The sequence below is a fragment of the Amblyomma mixtum genome, chromosome 10 (genome assembly GCF_055824585.1).
Source record: "Amblyomma mixtum isolate Tamu chromosome 10, ASM5582458v1, whole genome shotgun sequence".
NCBI classification, from domain to species: domain Eukaryota; kingdom Metazoa; phylum Arthropoda; class Arachnida; order Ixodida; family Ixodidae; genus Amblyomma; species Amblyomma mixtum.
The window spans coordinates 162,722,210-162,737,870 of NC_143021.1; the positions used below are offsets into that span (position 1 = coordinate 162,722,210).

Genomic DNA, 15,661 nt, shown 5'->3' on the forward strand with positions numbered 1-15,661 from the left:
GATATTTTCATACCTTGTGGTATTTCCCCTGTTGAGAAGCAACCGTTAAGAATATGCAGGAGCACAGTTTTTAGTTTGCTGTAATTATTTCTTACATCACGTAGTCTGATCTTATCGTATCCAGGAGGTTTGCTCAGTGGGAGGACCTGAAGAATATTCCATAACTCAGTGTCATCAACCGTCGGTAAGTACGCAGAGTTTGATACGTTTGGACCGTTGTATGGCGCCGGAGGCGCTTGCGGTTGTGCTTTTAAGTCCTTCACAGATGTAGCAAACTGTTCGCTGAACGAGTCCGCCGTAGATTGATTACTTTCACTGCCAAAGGTACGGCTTAATTCAGTATCTAGATTTTTGTTCTTAGTTTTACCCATTATGCCATGAAGAAGTCCCCACGTTTTTTTCATATTACCGCGGCATTTTACAAACTCAGCAGAGTAAAACCGCCGCTTTCCTAATCTTAACTTTGATGTAAGCTTATTCCGAACTGTACGATACAACTTCTGTAACTCAGTGTCGGAGGGACTACTCTTACAAAGTTGCCAAAGCTTGCTTTTTTCAAACGATAACGCCAACATGTCATTTGTTATCCACTTATTTTCAGGGTTTCTTAGTTTTTGCTTCACCTCTCTCATGGAACATGAGTAAATTTCGTTGAATTTCTTAACAAGCAAATCATATGCGTCCGTGTGATGATGTATTGTTAAGCTTACCCAGTCAAAGTTCTGGATCAGGCCATTTACACGTCGGTCGTCTAGTATGGTTATTGTATGTACAGTCGACATTGGTGTTACAGGTTCGCTGCTGACCAAACAAAGAGCCTGAAAATAATGATCTGCCACTTTTTCTCGTATCACTGCAGCCATTAAGTCTAATGTTGGGCATCTTACAGCAATGTGATCAATACAAGACTGAGTAAGCCGGGCACCAGAAAATTCCTCTCGAGTATAACTACGAATAGTATTGTCAATGCCATAACCAGCTAATAAATCGAGATAATCCTCAACACCACTTTTCTTTGGCTGTAGAATGTTAATGTTAAGGTCTCCCGCTAATATGACATTACTCTGAGAATGTTTGCACAGGAAGCAGGAAAGTTAAGAAAGAAATAATTGCAGGTCAGAGTTAGGTGGACGGTAGACAGTAATAACCACAAAAGATTCATCATGATTACTAACAGAAAGCGCAAGAACCTCTGCAGCCATAAAAGTGCAAGTTAATTCCTCAACAAACCATGCATCTTTAACAAACACTAAGACGCCGCCACCTCTACCTGAGGAACGACAGAGCGAGAATGACTGAAAACCCTGCAATATAAACCCGAGAGCCTCTGGCTTATTTACATTTATTTCAGTTAACACCACAACGTCTAAATGCTTTAATAACTGACACAAGTAGACATTTAGCTGGTCCCAGTGCTTTCTAATGCTCCTGATATTTACATGTACGAGGTCGAGTACAGGTTTTGAACATGACGTCGTGAAGACGCGATCTCTGTGTTCATTCCATTCAGGAAATGAATCAAACTGTTCGCACATGTTCATTGCAGTTTGTTGATATCGTCTTCATTCTGTATCTTTATCACAGTAGAACCCTCCACTTTCCTCATGAACACGTGTCCATTCTTTGCCCAAGCATATTTGTATGATTTTATCTTGGCAGCGTTTTTAGCGAGCCACAGTAGCTTTTTAGTATAGGCAGTTAAGTTCTCATTGATGTAAATGTTCTCGTCACTCAGTGTGTAGCGCTTTCGAAGCCAGAGCTCACGGTCACTCATTGACTTCAATTTGACAAGAATTACAGGAACTTTGCCATCTCTGGCCGGCAATCTGTGTACGGCTTCTACACATTCAACAGTTTCTTCCGGGATTTCCAACCTGTTTGCAAGTGACTTCAATTCAGATACCAGATCCTCCTTGTCTGCTTTCTTAATTCCATGTATCTCAATGTTCTGCCTACGAGAATAAGCTTCGAGATTGTTCACTGTGTTTCTAAGTTCATTTATTACAATAGCTTTCTCTGCTAAACTCTCAGCCTGCTCAACGCAATGCTTTTTTAGTTCAGCTACCTGAGTGTTCTGCGCGGCCAGCGACGTCTTAATTTCCTCATAGTTTGACGAAAGCAGGTCCATCGAAGTTTCGACGCTCTCAATGATTTTGCCCTGCTTGTCAATTTTTTCTATTACAGAATCATTCTTTGCAGATTGATGGTGAATAGTCTTGTCAATTTGGTCCACACGCAAACTGATTTCAGACAGTTTACCGCTAAGCGCACGGATAGCCCGCAACAGTTCTGTCCTAGACGGTTCTCCCTTTTTTACGCTGCTGTCTGAATCAGAATCATGTGAATCCGTTGACTTCAGGGTCAGGCAAGTTGAGCACACCCACTTAGACCTATCAAGTGTCTTCAAGGCCTTCTTATACACGCCAGAACATTTGCCAATGTGAAGCCAGCAGCTACATTCGGTGCAACTTAAGCAATTGTCAAGCAGCACAAGCTTAGAGCACACAAAGCATTTATCATCAGCATTAGGCGCAGCCATTGAAACACACAGCAAGGAAACACCGGCGAAATTGCAGTCCGACGAAGTGGTCAAAAGTTATATCGTTATCTAGCTAGAGGAAAACTCTTACCTAGAATGATATTGCGTGCGTCAGTACTCGAGCCCACACTCCGTCGGACTGCAATCCGCCGATCGTCGGTAGCAGCTTAAATAGCGTGGTTCTGGACGCCGCCCATGACGCAATCCCACGTGGCCATTCGATGATAGTTCAGGAGCGCCACACCGCCGGTTTTTCAGCGTAGTCGAAGCCAGCCGATCTTCATGCGCACCGACCGCAGATAGCCAAGGCTTTCATATTCCTAGAATGATATTGCGTGCGTCAGTACTCGAGCCCACACTCCGTCGGACTGCAATCCGCCGATCGTCGGTAGCAGCTTAAATAGCGTGGTTCTGGACGCCGCCCATGACGCAATCCCACGTGGCCATTCGATGATAGTTCAGGAGCGCCACACCGCCGGTTTTTCAGCGTAGTCGAAGCCAGCCGATCTTCATGCGCACCGACCGCAGATAGCCAAGGCTTTCATATTCCTAGAATGATATTGCGTGCGTCAGTACTCGAGCCCACACTCCGTCGGACTGCAATCCGCCGATCGTCGGTAGCAGCTTAAATAGCGTGGTTCTGGACGCCGCCCATGACGCAATCCCACGTGGCCATTCGATGATAGTTCAGGAGCGCCACACCGCCGGTTTTTCAGCGTAGTCGAAGCCAGCCGATCTTCATGCGCACCGACCGCAGATAGCCAAGGCTTTCATATTCCTAGAATGATAATGCGTGCGTCAGTACTCGAGCCCACACTCCGTCGGACTCCGTCGGTGGTGATTAGTAAAGTGCTAATTACACTTTTCACTCCCCGTGATCGGTAGGATAAAGACAGAAAGACTGAGTCGATTTAGCAGTTGTGACCGCATGGTATAAGTTTAAATTAGGGCACTCATTAAATGAAGAGAACTGACGGAAGGTGTTCGCAATGTGTGTTGCCTTAGTTAATACGTGTGGACCAGTGGTGTTCTTGAGCAAGTCATGTTTTAATGATAATTCACGTAGAAATGATTTGATAAGCTTCCAGATTTTGCCTGAGTCACTATTATGCGCTAGCATGTTTTTTTTTCAAAGTAGCTCCGTTTCACCTGCTTCAAAACCGAATTAAGCATATTGGAATAATTTATCTAACAATATTTAGGTGGCAGGTTAAATGGGCGCGCTTTAAATTTTTTTAGAATATTTTTGCTGATCGTTCGCTGCTGATACTTCGCAATAAACTGGGCGTCACCCAAGGGGTTCTAGGGACTTGTAACCGACGTGTATTTGTAAAAAAAAAAAAAGGAGTGCAATGTTCAAAGGCTGTTTAGTATGAGAATTAAATTTCGCAGGTACTGAAAAGGGATCAATAATGAAAAAAAGAGACCAATCACAGTTCGCGACTGTATTGATGCACTCAGTTGAAAGTTGTTGATTGTCTGGTTTTTGCGTGCAGGGTATCCTATTAGGATTCTGTGGTTTATTGATGGTTAGAACAGAATAAATTCTCTGCTCTTCATTAAAGCGTCTCTCTCTCTCTTTTTAGAACAGAATACTGAACCATTGTTTCTAATTTGGTTTGGTTTATGGCGTATAACGTCACAAAGCAACTCAGGCTATGTGGGACGCCGTAGTTGAGGGCTCCGGATAATTCCGACCATCTGGGGTTCTTTAAGGGGCACTGACATCGCACAATGCATGGTCCTCCAGAATATAGCCTCTGTCGAAACTTGACCGCCAGGGCTGGAATCGACCCCGCGTCTTTCGGGTCAGCAGCCGAGCACTATAAACCACTGAGCCAGCGCGGCGGCTGACTTCTTAATTGATTACAGCTCCCTGCTGTTTTATGGTTATACTAGATAATGTATGAAATCTTGTGATAGGTCTTCTTCTCGGTACCTGTATTAATCCGGTAAAACACTCAGTATATGTGATACACAGGCTGTCTATTGGATTGCTAATATTGGTGTTGATATCCCCCAACAAAATGACATCTTATTTTTGTCGTTTATTGGTTAATACGGCAACAAGGTAAGAGCTAAATGCAGTATATTAGGGTCAAGATGACCGACCCACTGCGTTTACCCATTTCTTGTCCTCTGCCTATTTGACACTCATTTTAAAACTTTTTATTACCCCGTTCCGGTAACCTGCGAACATGCTGGCGAATTTTGCAGTTCTCTTTCTATACTGTGAGTCAACGCTCTTTCTGCCCTAATGCCTATATACTTTAGCTGCCGATCGGTTTTCGCCCATCTTGCACAGTTGTTCTTCGGCAAAATTTTACTGTGCGCTTAATGGGCCTCGAGCGATGTTTATCCCATGTCCCCCTGCTCTGCCTAATTAGTGTTTTCACGGTGAGCATCTAATGATAATTTGTTAATCACTCTCGCCTTTATTTCTAGCTCCGCTTAAACTTATGGCTTTAGGTACAAAACCGTACTTACAAAAGTAAGTCCTGGCACCTTTACTCCTTTCCAGGAATCTCTCTGCGGTGCATACATATTGCATCCCCACAGTGTTCTCTGCGTGAGCACGGCGGCATTTCTATTCCCTCTAGGCCTAGAAGACACATTTCCCCTGATTCATCCAAACTCCGATGCATTTGCACTCCCCAACTATGGGTATTTCATGCCCTTGTGTTGTGAGTGGCTCATCCGTGTTGTCTTTGAATATCATTAAGCCTTTTTTAGGGGGGACGAGGGGGGGGAGGGGGGGGGAATTCAAAGCACACAGCGTCGCTTTCGTTGTCCTCAAATATTCGTGAGGGACTGTAGATTTCTTCACATCGCATCAAAAAGTACGATATCGTCTGCGTACATCAAACCGGGGTCGCTGCTCCCCAACTCTTCCGCCCAGATTGCAATAGAAGCTGTACCCTAAGTTGCATCCCTGTAGCCCTCTTTTTGTCATGCAAATCAGCAATATGAACGGTGGTATAGGCGGCAGTCACGAGCTCCCCTTGCGGCCACCTACCTGCAAGGTATGTTGGTGTACATTCTGGTCGCGCTTTCATTGACGTCTCAAGTGTGTGGGAGGAAGTGGAGCGGTTTAATCCGCTCCCTTTAAATCCCTTTGAATCTGCTGATTTCTACCAAGTGGGCGCGCCTGGTGAAGGATACAGGGAGCAAAAAATAGTAGGATGAAGAGCACATGAAGAGGAAAAAAAAAAGCTAGCGCGTTGGGAAGCCGCTCAGCTGCAGCTTTCCCTAAGCGGTCGCTCGAAGAAACACCGAGATGTACAAACGGAGAGAAGAGCCGGGGAAGACGAAGCAGGTGCTCCTTATCCTTTAGATTGTACAATCTCCGCACAAATAGTTCCTCAAAGTAATACAAGAGGTATCATCTGTTTACAATCTACGTCATATTGCAATTTAGGGAGATGCAACCGGCAGTGGGGGCTCAGTGGTTACGATACTCGGCTGTTGACCTGAAAGACGCCGGTTCAGTTCTGGTCGCGGCTGTCGCATTTAGATGGAGGCGAAACGCTAGAGGCCGCATGTACTGTGTGATGTCAGTGCACGAAAAAGAACATCCGGTGGTCCGAAGTTCGGAGCCCTTCACTACAGCGTCCCTCATAGCTTGATCCGTTTCGGACGTCAAATCTCATAAAACCTTTGCGCAGATGACATTTATATGTACCTCGTCTTGCAATTTTTCAGTTTGAAAACTTTTTTTACTAGAAATAAAATAAATATTAAGCAAAGGTGTTTTATCGTCTCCCTGGCGGAAACAGCTTTTATTGTGTCCTGCCTTGCCTTCCATGGAGACAGCGTTACGGCTCACGTCACGTAGTGTAAAGAATAACAATTTTATCATTAATTGTTATTCACCCAACGCACTTTGCTTAGGTTGGACCGCTTGCTGTCTGACGCTTAACTATACCATTAACCCCTTCGTGTTCGTCGTAATTTGCTGAAATTGTTCTGTGATACTGAGTCTCAGTACTTCCATTAACGTCCAAGCCATTTGTGTCTATTGTTACTTCACGCCTTTCGGTCTCCTCTCTAATGCTTTCCGCGAATGAGGGCAAATGAAACAAAAAGAGCAGTGGTAGTGAATGGTTGACAGCGGACGTTGAACCATGCGGCTCCAGCTCCGGTCGAAAGGTGGCGCTGGCTAATGAAGCGAGGCATGACGGTAGTTGAGCAAGAAGCCTCTTGGGGGAAGAACGTCGCGCAGTAGAGGTCCAGGAAGTTTGAGGGCAGCTTGTTTTAGAGGCACGCAGTATGTAGGTCGCATCATTAAAGCAATAAAGACAATCTGCTTTTATTTTGATGGCCCAGGCTCGACACGGAGGTGTTTGCCCTGGTGCAGACGACAGACGAAAGAAGAGGGAAAACGTGGTATGGTTGCAACGTAGTTAAACCGAGCAGACGTGCGAAAGCGTGGGTTTAGCCTGGTTGGATCATGTTTTGCTTTTCTGGGTCGTCGGTACGTCTGGCGACGATATTAGTCGGTTGGTTGGCCTCGAATAAAATGGCACATACCCACTATGGGGGAGTGGCCAAGACACAGGCGGTGAACTGATGGAAAGAGGAAAATTTATAGAGGAAAGGGAGTAGTAGGCTGACAGACTGGACGACGCAACGACAGGGGACCTGTTAGCTGGGAGATCGAAGACGGGACGGTTGCTTTTTGTGCAAATTCGAATGCAATGCATGTAATGGTTCAATTTTGCACTGACTGAAAGAGAGCGGAAAAAAATAATGAAATAAATTTTTGAAAATCAGAAAAATAAAAATAAATGATAATTATAATGATAAAAAAAAATCAGCATGGGAGTCGCTGTGTTTCTAAAAGAAATTTTTGAACTGCACAGCGCGCACTCCTGTTGCTTCGTCCAAGTGAAGTAGCGCCAAAGGAAAGAACAACCTCAGTGGTCACAGGCAGACCCAGCTGGTGAAACGGAATTTCTAATAGGCGCCTCCTCAAAGAAGACAATCGGCGGCAGAAGAGCAGGTAGTGATCCACTGTCTCAGGCTCGGCACAAAATGGGCACAGTGGAGAAACCGCCAGACCAGATCTGTGAAGGGAGAAATTTAGCACAGGAACTCGGCATCGCAAACGCGTGAAAGAGGCCTCCAGTCTGCGCGAACTCCAGTCTTGGCTACTCCGAGGGTGCAGAAGGTGCTGATATTCGGGAGATGAAGTAAGCGCCGAGGCTGAAAATTCCTGAAATATTGTGTAACCGCGAAACCTCACCGCAGCTGTATATGCGCAGGTTGGCAGGACAGCAATTATTGGGCCGCAGAGAGAGGCCCTTGCTAATGAATCACCAACCTCATTTTGAATGCCCACGTGACCCGGTACCCAAAGTAACCTCACCGAATTCAGATGGAGCGGGATCAGCTGCTTAAAGAGGCGTAATGGCTGAGACTCAGTGGGTGATGATAATGTAGAGCAAATAGATAGAGAGTCGGTCATAAGCATTACTTGGGAAACGGTAGGGTCTACTTTACGTAAGGCTAAAATGTCTGCTAATAATTCGGCCAGATAAATTGGAGTGAATTCAGGAAGACGGAGAGAAAAGGACCATCCCAATGTAGGTGAAAAATGCCCACACCTGCCTTTTCACGATCCTGCGAGGCATCGGTAGCAATGAGAATATGAGAAGGAAAGGACCTCAGGTGGTCCTGCAACAAACCGTGCAGGAGTTGGATAGTACTATTAGTTGTTGAAGACGATGATGTGCAGTGCGCATGGAGAGCGTGTGTTGCAGTTGAACACGAGGCGTGAGAGGCGTGCAGTGGTCACTGCTCGTGCAGTGGCCAGTGTAGCTGATCTGTTCGCGACGCCCAGGGTTCGAATCCCAGTCACGGCAGTGGTTCTTTTTATTGATTTATTTATTGTTTGGCCGAGGTCACCATCAAGGTCAAGCTTCACACAAACTCGGTGAGCTGGTTAGACGTCATGCAGTAGTGATTTCGTATTTAAATAACAAGACATGCAAGAGCATGTGGTGGTAGTGATAGTGTACAATCGGACCACAAATAATACATATGTGTGAATTGCAAACAAGCCAATCACGACATGATAACGTGGTAATATTAGTTAAACAAGCAACTAATTAAGAAGAAAATGACATGAAGGTAAAATAATCTCCGGCGACCAAGGGCCATGTGATCTGCTGCACAACGAAGAAAGCGAGGTGCAAAACAGACGACTGCTATCGCGTTGCGCACCCTGCGCCTCATGACAGTTACAGTAGCAAATTAATGCACGGAATGTTGGGAGCTTTCTGGTGGATTTCAGTGGTAAGTACACGAATATCGTGCATCTAAATGGCTCAACACTGCACGGTGAGAACGGCCATCAAAGCGAATTACAGCGCGTATTTATCCATCTAAAGAGCCACTGAACACTGGAATGCACTACCGACAGGCATCAAAAATGCAGTAATTCATTTTGTAATAACTATATATATATATATATATATATATATATATATATATATATATGTGTATATATATTGTGTAAAACTCTCGGGAAGAGAAATCATTATGGTCTAATCAGTGCCTTAGGGCGATTGATGCATTTTTTGTTTTTCTTAGTCTGGTTGGGCCTTTGTTCCTGGCTCAGCGGTTATGGTGCTCGGCTGCTGACCCAAAAGACGCGGGTTCGATCCCGGCCGCGGCGGCTAGAATTTCTTTGGAGGAGAAATTCTAGAGGCCCGTGTACTGTGCGATGTCAGTGCACGTTAAAGAACCCCAGGTGGTCGAAATTACCGGAGCCCTCCACTACGGCGTCTCTCATAGCCTTAGTCGCTTTGGGACGTTAAACCCCATAAACCAAACCAACCAATTTTCTCTTCCAATAATACCTTCCCATATTCATTTTGTTCTGCAAGTAGTCCGAGATTGGAACCAGCTGCACCCATCAACTACAGTTCAGCCTACCGTGTTCAAATTTATCAAGCTAGCTGAGAGCTCTGTTCTTACATTCACTTCGCATGGCGCCGCCGCGGTGGCTCAGTGGTCATGGCACTTGGCTGCTGACCCGAAAGACGCGGGTTCGATCCCCGAGCTCGGCGGTCGAATTTCGATGGAGGCGAAATTCTAGAGGCCCCTGTACTGTGCCATGTCAGTGCACGTTAGAGAACCCCAGGTGGTCGAAATTTCCGGAGCCCTCCACTACGGTGTCCCTCATAGCCTCAGTTGCTTTGGGACGTTGAACCCCAATAAACGAAACGAAACTTCGGCATGAATTTAATTTCTTTTCTTACTGCTGGGCTTTCTTTCAGCGTATTTATGATATACAAGTGCCACTCTTGTTTTATGACTTGATTCCTTTTTGTCTATGCCACATGAATTGCCTGTGTATCATCCTAATCTTAAGCTTCAAACTTTATCCAGTGAAACTTTATTTAAATACGATAAGTTCGTGTCCACGCCTGTAAAAATCCCAAAACGGAATTGACAGTATTCCGAAATAAAGTCAATCATTATCTGCCAGGAAATCTGGGCAAACGCTCCTAGCCTGCACGGTTAGCACCACGTGACGCATGTCACTGCGCTCTAAAAATAACCGCTGAAATTTGGAGTGATCGCTACACTCTATTTATTTTCTATGGCCGTCGGAAGTAGTTGCGGTGAGCGCAGAAAGTATTTCATAGGTCTGATTTAGCAACAAAGAGGAATAGTCGCACATGATAATCACCAAGTTTGCTCAGAATCTATTTGAACTCTAGAGTGTTCTCAAAATTACGAGTTTAAACTGTCCCCATCCAGTTACACGGCGTTCGCTACTGGTGGCAAAAGAATGGCGCTAGTTAGAAAGCTGGGCGTGCCTTCAACCTTTAAAGGAATACTGAAGGAAACTGTTAAAATTGAACAAAAACGCTGAAAATAGATTCTCGGAATGTGATTACACCGAAATCTAGTCGTCACTGCGCATATTTTTCAGCGGATGGTTTTATTTTCGATGTTTTATGAGCGCGCGCTAAGCCCTCACGGCCGGCGTGAGGTGAAGAGCGTGACGCCATGACACCCTCGTCCGACAGGCAACCGGTCGCGTCACTCGAAGCGCGATGTCGCGCTGCAGTTTGGGTAGACCAAGCGATAAAGGCACGTTCACACTTGGACATTCAGCGGCGAGAGCGAGCGGTATCTGCCACCACGGCAGAGATTTCGCCGAAATATTCAATGGAAAGCCCGATCGGTCAAGGACCTATTTCTGCCGCCGGAAAAAAATTCCTCCGATTCTCATCGGCCAATAGGACTATAATAGGACTGCAAGTATGAAGTTGCATTCCCGCGGCGACAAATATGGCGGCGCCCATCGATGCATGACGCCTTGCTTCGAGCGATTCGAAATGTGCGGCTATCCCCACCCGCGACTGGTCTTAGAGTGCGCGATGCACTCATTTGAAGAGGGAGTCTTCAAGTGCTCTTGCACCCATCGATGTAGAGTACACGGTCGCCAAAGGTTAATGCGGTAGCATTATATGTGGCTCATCGGCAGCGAAACCAGGCGGTGTCAGCGTTGCTTCCAGCAACAGTGGTCCGACAACCCCAAGGACGTCACCATGGCATCGCATGACGTCAGCAGTGGACCAAAGGATAGTGACGCCTATAGCTAAGAAAAATAAAATTTCTTCCGAAGGTTCGGGTAACTGAACAAAGAACCTTCACATCGCAAGACGAGCACGCAGCCCATGAGTCACAAAACTACGTTTCTTCTTGGCGAATGAAGGTTAACCTAGAGTGTGCGTTTCCTTACGACTGTACGGTAATGAGTGGGTATGTCGTTAGAAAGGAAAGAATCTATAATGAACCTCGCAACAGAGCTCGCGTTGAGACAATGCTCGCGTTCAATCCACGGTTTGGCCGCCGCGGTGGCTCAGTGGCTATGGTGCTCGGCTGCTGGCCCGAAAGACGCGGGTTCGATCCCGGCCGCGGCGGCTGAATTTCTTTCGAGGATAAATTTGAGGCCCGTGTACTGTGCGATGTCAGTGCACGTTAAAGAACCCCAGGCGGTCGAAATTTCCGGAGCCCTCCTCTACGGCGTCTCTCATAGCCTTAGTCGCTTTGGGACGTTAAACCCCATAAACCAACCAACCAACCAACCAACCAACCAACCAATCCACGGTTGAATATCTCCGCTGGCTCCTGCTAGGATTCCGACCCAGTGCCCTCTGCACACTAGGCTAATGCTCTACGTCTACTACACAATGGGGAAAATTTTGTAAAACTGTGCGTTCATTTTTTTTTGCATAAACTGTATCCGCAAGTATTATGACGCTGCGCCTTCCCCTTTTGCCTACTCCTTTTTTAACAGTTCCTTCCCCATCTTTCTTAAATCCCGTTTTTCGCTACTCGTCATGACCGCTTTCATTTATTTGAAAAATCTGTCCGAAGCGGCGACCATTGCAGAAACGCACGCTGTCTCCGTACTGACAGATAATCTCCTATAAAATGTATTTTTTTACCGTCTAAGTCCGAATCTTTTAACTTAGAAAAGGAGGTTATGTGCGACAGCATCAGTTGCTTCGCAGAAATTTAAGAAAAACGCAATCAACGACTTGTTGCTCATAAGCTACCGTGGATATTTATTTATTTACAGGTACCTTACAGGCCTCCAGGGAGGCATTGAGTAAGGGGGGAGCAATAAATATGTGCAAGAGTAGTTAGAATAAACCAAAAATGCGTAGAAACAAACACTGTTACGTTCTAAAAGCTGATTACAAATTATCACGACAGTACAAAATACATGCAGAAAAACATTGAATAAAAAAAAATAGAATATAAAGACGACATAATAGTAACGAAAAAAAAAGAACATGAGCAAATACGCAGGAAGGTAAATGGGCTGATAAACAGGGTGTGACAAAAATAACAAAAAAAAAACAAAAAAAAACAGGCATGACTCGGGCAAAGAAAACGTGCTAGGTGTTATCTATATAATGTTTGACCAGATGATTATGAAACGTGCCATGGTTGCGCTGCGATGCAATGCAGTTTGGAAGATCATTCCATAGACATATAGCACGTGGGAGCGGAGAAAAGTTAAAGGCGTGAGTACTGCCATAAATGCGCGTGTAGTTGAGGTTATTGTGCGATCTGGTTGATGAATAAGAGGGTCGTTGCAGGTGCGATAAAGGTGACTGAGTGGCATGGATTAATTTGTGAAACAGAGATAAAAGGGCTATGTCTCGACGAGTTCTTAATGGAAGGAGAGAAAGTTCCAGTTTATTTGGGTAACGCTTGATTGAAAACTATAATTTCGTGAAATAAATCGACTAGCCCTATTTTGGATTGCTTCTAGCATGTCAATTAAGTACTTTTGGTGAGGAGACCAGATGGAAGACGCATACTCGAGCTGAGATCTAACAAAAGGTAAATAGAAGCCAACAGCCACAGAAACCAAGGGGCACAGGGGATTTTTTTTAAAGTTATTTATTTTTGTGGTGTTGATCAATTTAGAATATTACTGAATATGTTATCGTTTAAAGATAACTGATTAGAAAAGCAAGCAGAAGAAAAAACAACCACCTGCAGCCGGTGGGATCCGAACCCACGACCTCCGAATTACGCGTCCGGTGCTCTACCTCTGAGCTACGGCGACGGCTGTCAATTCTGCTTCTGGCGTCCGCCGCTTATGAACGTGGGTGGCGCTGATGAACACTCTCAAGGTTAGGTTACTTGTAAACATAAATACCCCCGAAAGCAGAAGAACTGACAGCCGTCGCCGTAGCTCAGAGGTAGAGCACCGGACGCGTAATTCGGAGGTCGTGGGTTCGGATCCCACCGGCGGCAGGTGGTTGTTTTTTCTTCTGCTTGCTTTTCTAATCAGTTATCTTTAAACGATAACATATTCAGTAATATTCTAAATTGATCAACACCACAAAAATAAATAACTTAAAAAAAAAATCCCCTGTGCCCCTTGGTTTCTGTGGCTGTTGGCTTCTGTCATATTTATAACGAGCCCCTCATCCCCTTCTCTTGTTTGCTTAATTGCTTAGCGAGGGCCTCGATTCTGGCAGCCCTGACGCCATAGGAGGCATAAGAGGGTTCTCACGCAGCTTCCACCCTCTCCGTTCGATGACGTTCTACGTCACACCTGCGGTAACTCAGGACGTTCTACGTCCGCCGCTTATGAACGTGGTGGCGCTGATGAACACTCTCAAGGTTAGGTTACTTGCAAACATAAATACCCCCGAAAGCAGAAGAATTGACAGCCGTCGCCGTAGCTCAGAGGTAGAGCACCGGACGCGTAATTCGGAGGTCGTGGGTTCGGATCCCACCGGCGGCAGGTGGTTGTTTTCTCTTCTGCTTGCTTTTCTAATCAGTTATCTTTAAACGATAACATATTCAGTAATATTCTAAATTGATCAACACCACAAAAATAAATAACTTAAAAAAAATCCCCTGTGCCCCTTGGTTTCTGTGGCTGTTGGTTTCTGTCATATTTATAACGAGCCCCTAATCCCCTTCCCTTGTTTGCTTAAAAGTTAAATAGGCTTGTTTACACACGTTAGCAGTAGTGCTTTGTAAGTTGCGGCGCAGGAAACCTAATGATCGTGAAGCATTGGCAGCAATGGTGGTTATGTGAGCAGTCCAAGAAAGGTTCGGTGAGAAGTGAACGCCTAAGTATTTGTATTGAGTAGCCCGACCTAATATGTTGTTATTAATGTGCTAAAGGAAGTAAGAGTTTGCCGATTTTCGAGAAAAAGAGATTATTTTACACTTGGAAACATTTAGGGTCATTAGCCATGTTCTACACCAATCATGAATTAAATCCAGGTCACTTTGAAGTGAAATGTGGTCGTCAGTACTCTTTATGGATCGGTATACAATACAATCGTCAGCAAATATTCGTATGCGGGATGAAATGTTGCACGGCAGGTCATTTATGTAAATTAAGAAAAGTAAGGGACCAAGGACGCTCCCTTGTGGCACACCTGACGTAACATCAGAAAGAGGAGATAAGTGATTATTAATGACTGTGAACTGTTGCCGATTCGAAAGAAAATTACGGAGCCATGACAAAGTTAGAGCATCTAGTTTGAGCGCCGAAAGCTTAGATATTGTAACGTGCTTCCATAGAACCTCGACGGAAGAAGCAGAAGATGAAGGACCAGCAGAGAGAAAGGAAGAGAAAGAGCTGAAGGACGCTGGTAGGCTTCCTGCTTCCATCCTGCTCCGACCGATCCCCTCTGTGAATAACCCCCCGTGCGTGCTAAGCACGTAACAATATTAAGCGACAGTGAGCGACACGATCAAATGCTTTTGCGAAATCGAGGAATGCACAATCAGATTGTAAGTTGTTGTTCATGTTCGAATGAAGGTCAGTAGTGAATTCGAATAACTGTGATTCACATGAAAAGCCTTTCCTAAAGCCATGCTGATTGGGGAAAAAGAAATGAACAGATTCCAAGTGACCGTAAATATAAGACGCAATAATGTGCTCGAGCATCTTGCAGCAGATACATGTAAGAGAAATTGGGCGATAGTTTTCACGCGCATGTTTATTGCCACTTTTGTAAACTGGTACCACTTTTGCTATTTTCCAGTCATTCGAAAGCATGCCTGTTAATAATATGACTGCCGAAAGATATGAAGTAAGATATTACTAGACGCGGATAGGGTGTTCTTTAATATTTTGGAATTAATTTCATCGATGCCACATGAAGAAGACACTTTCAGGTTAGTGATTAATCGGGTTATGCCTTCGAGAGTAATATCAATCGGAGCCATGTATGGGTAGTCAAAATCGGGCACGCAAGGAATGTAGGAACTGTCTTCTCTAGTGAATACAGATGTGAAAAATGAGTTAAATGCAGTTGCGCTGTCAGCATCAGAGTAGGGAATGTTGTTGTTGTCATGTATTGAAATATCGTTACTAATGTTACGCCGACCTATTAACTTCCAGAACTTGCTGGGATTGTTCTTGAGCAGTGCTGGAAGGTCTTGTGAATAATATTTATCTTTAGCGTCGCAAATAGGAGAGCAGTAAGTGTTTAGATAGTTTTTGTATTTATTCCAAGTACTTGGAGAACTCACGCGCTTTGCATTTTTGTACAGCCGTTTTTTCTTATTTCTCATTCTGTGATGGAGTTTCGGGAACCAAGGGTTGGATTT

At 44.9% G+C, this 15,661-nt stretch overlaps 1 protein-coding gene across 1 annotated transcript in view; it reads left to right on the forward strand.

The window, feature by feature from the left end:
• Positions 1-15,661, forward strand: part of LOC149327565 (protein stum homolog) — a 246,846-nt gene that overhangs the window by 12,564 nt on the left and 218,621 nt on the right. The gene's annotated exons all lie outside the window — the stretch shown is intronic.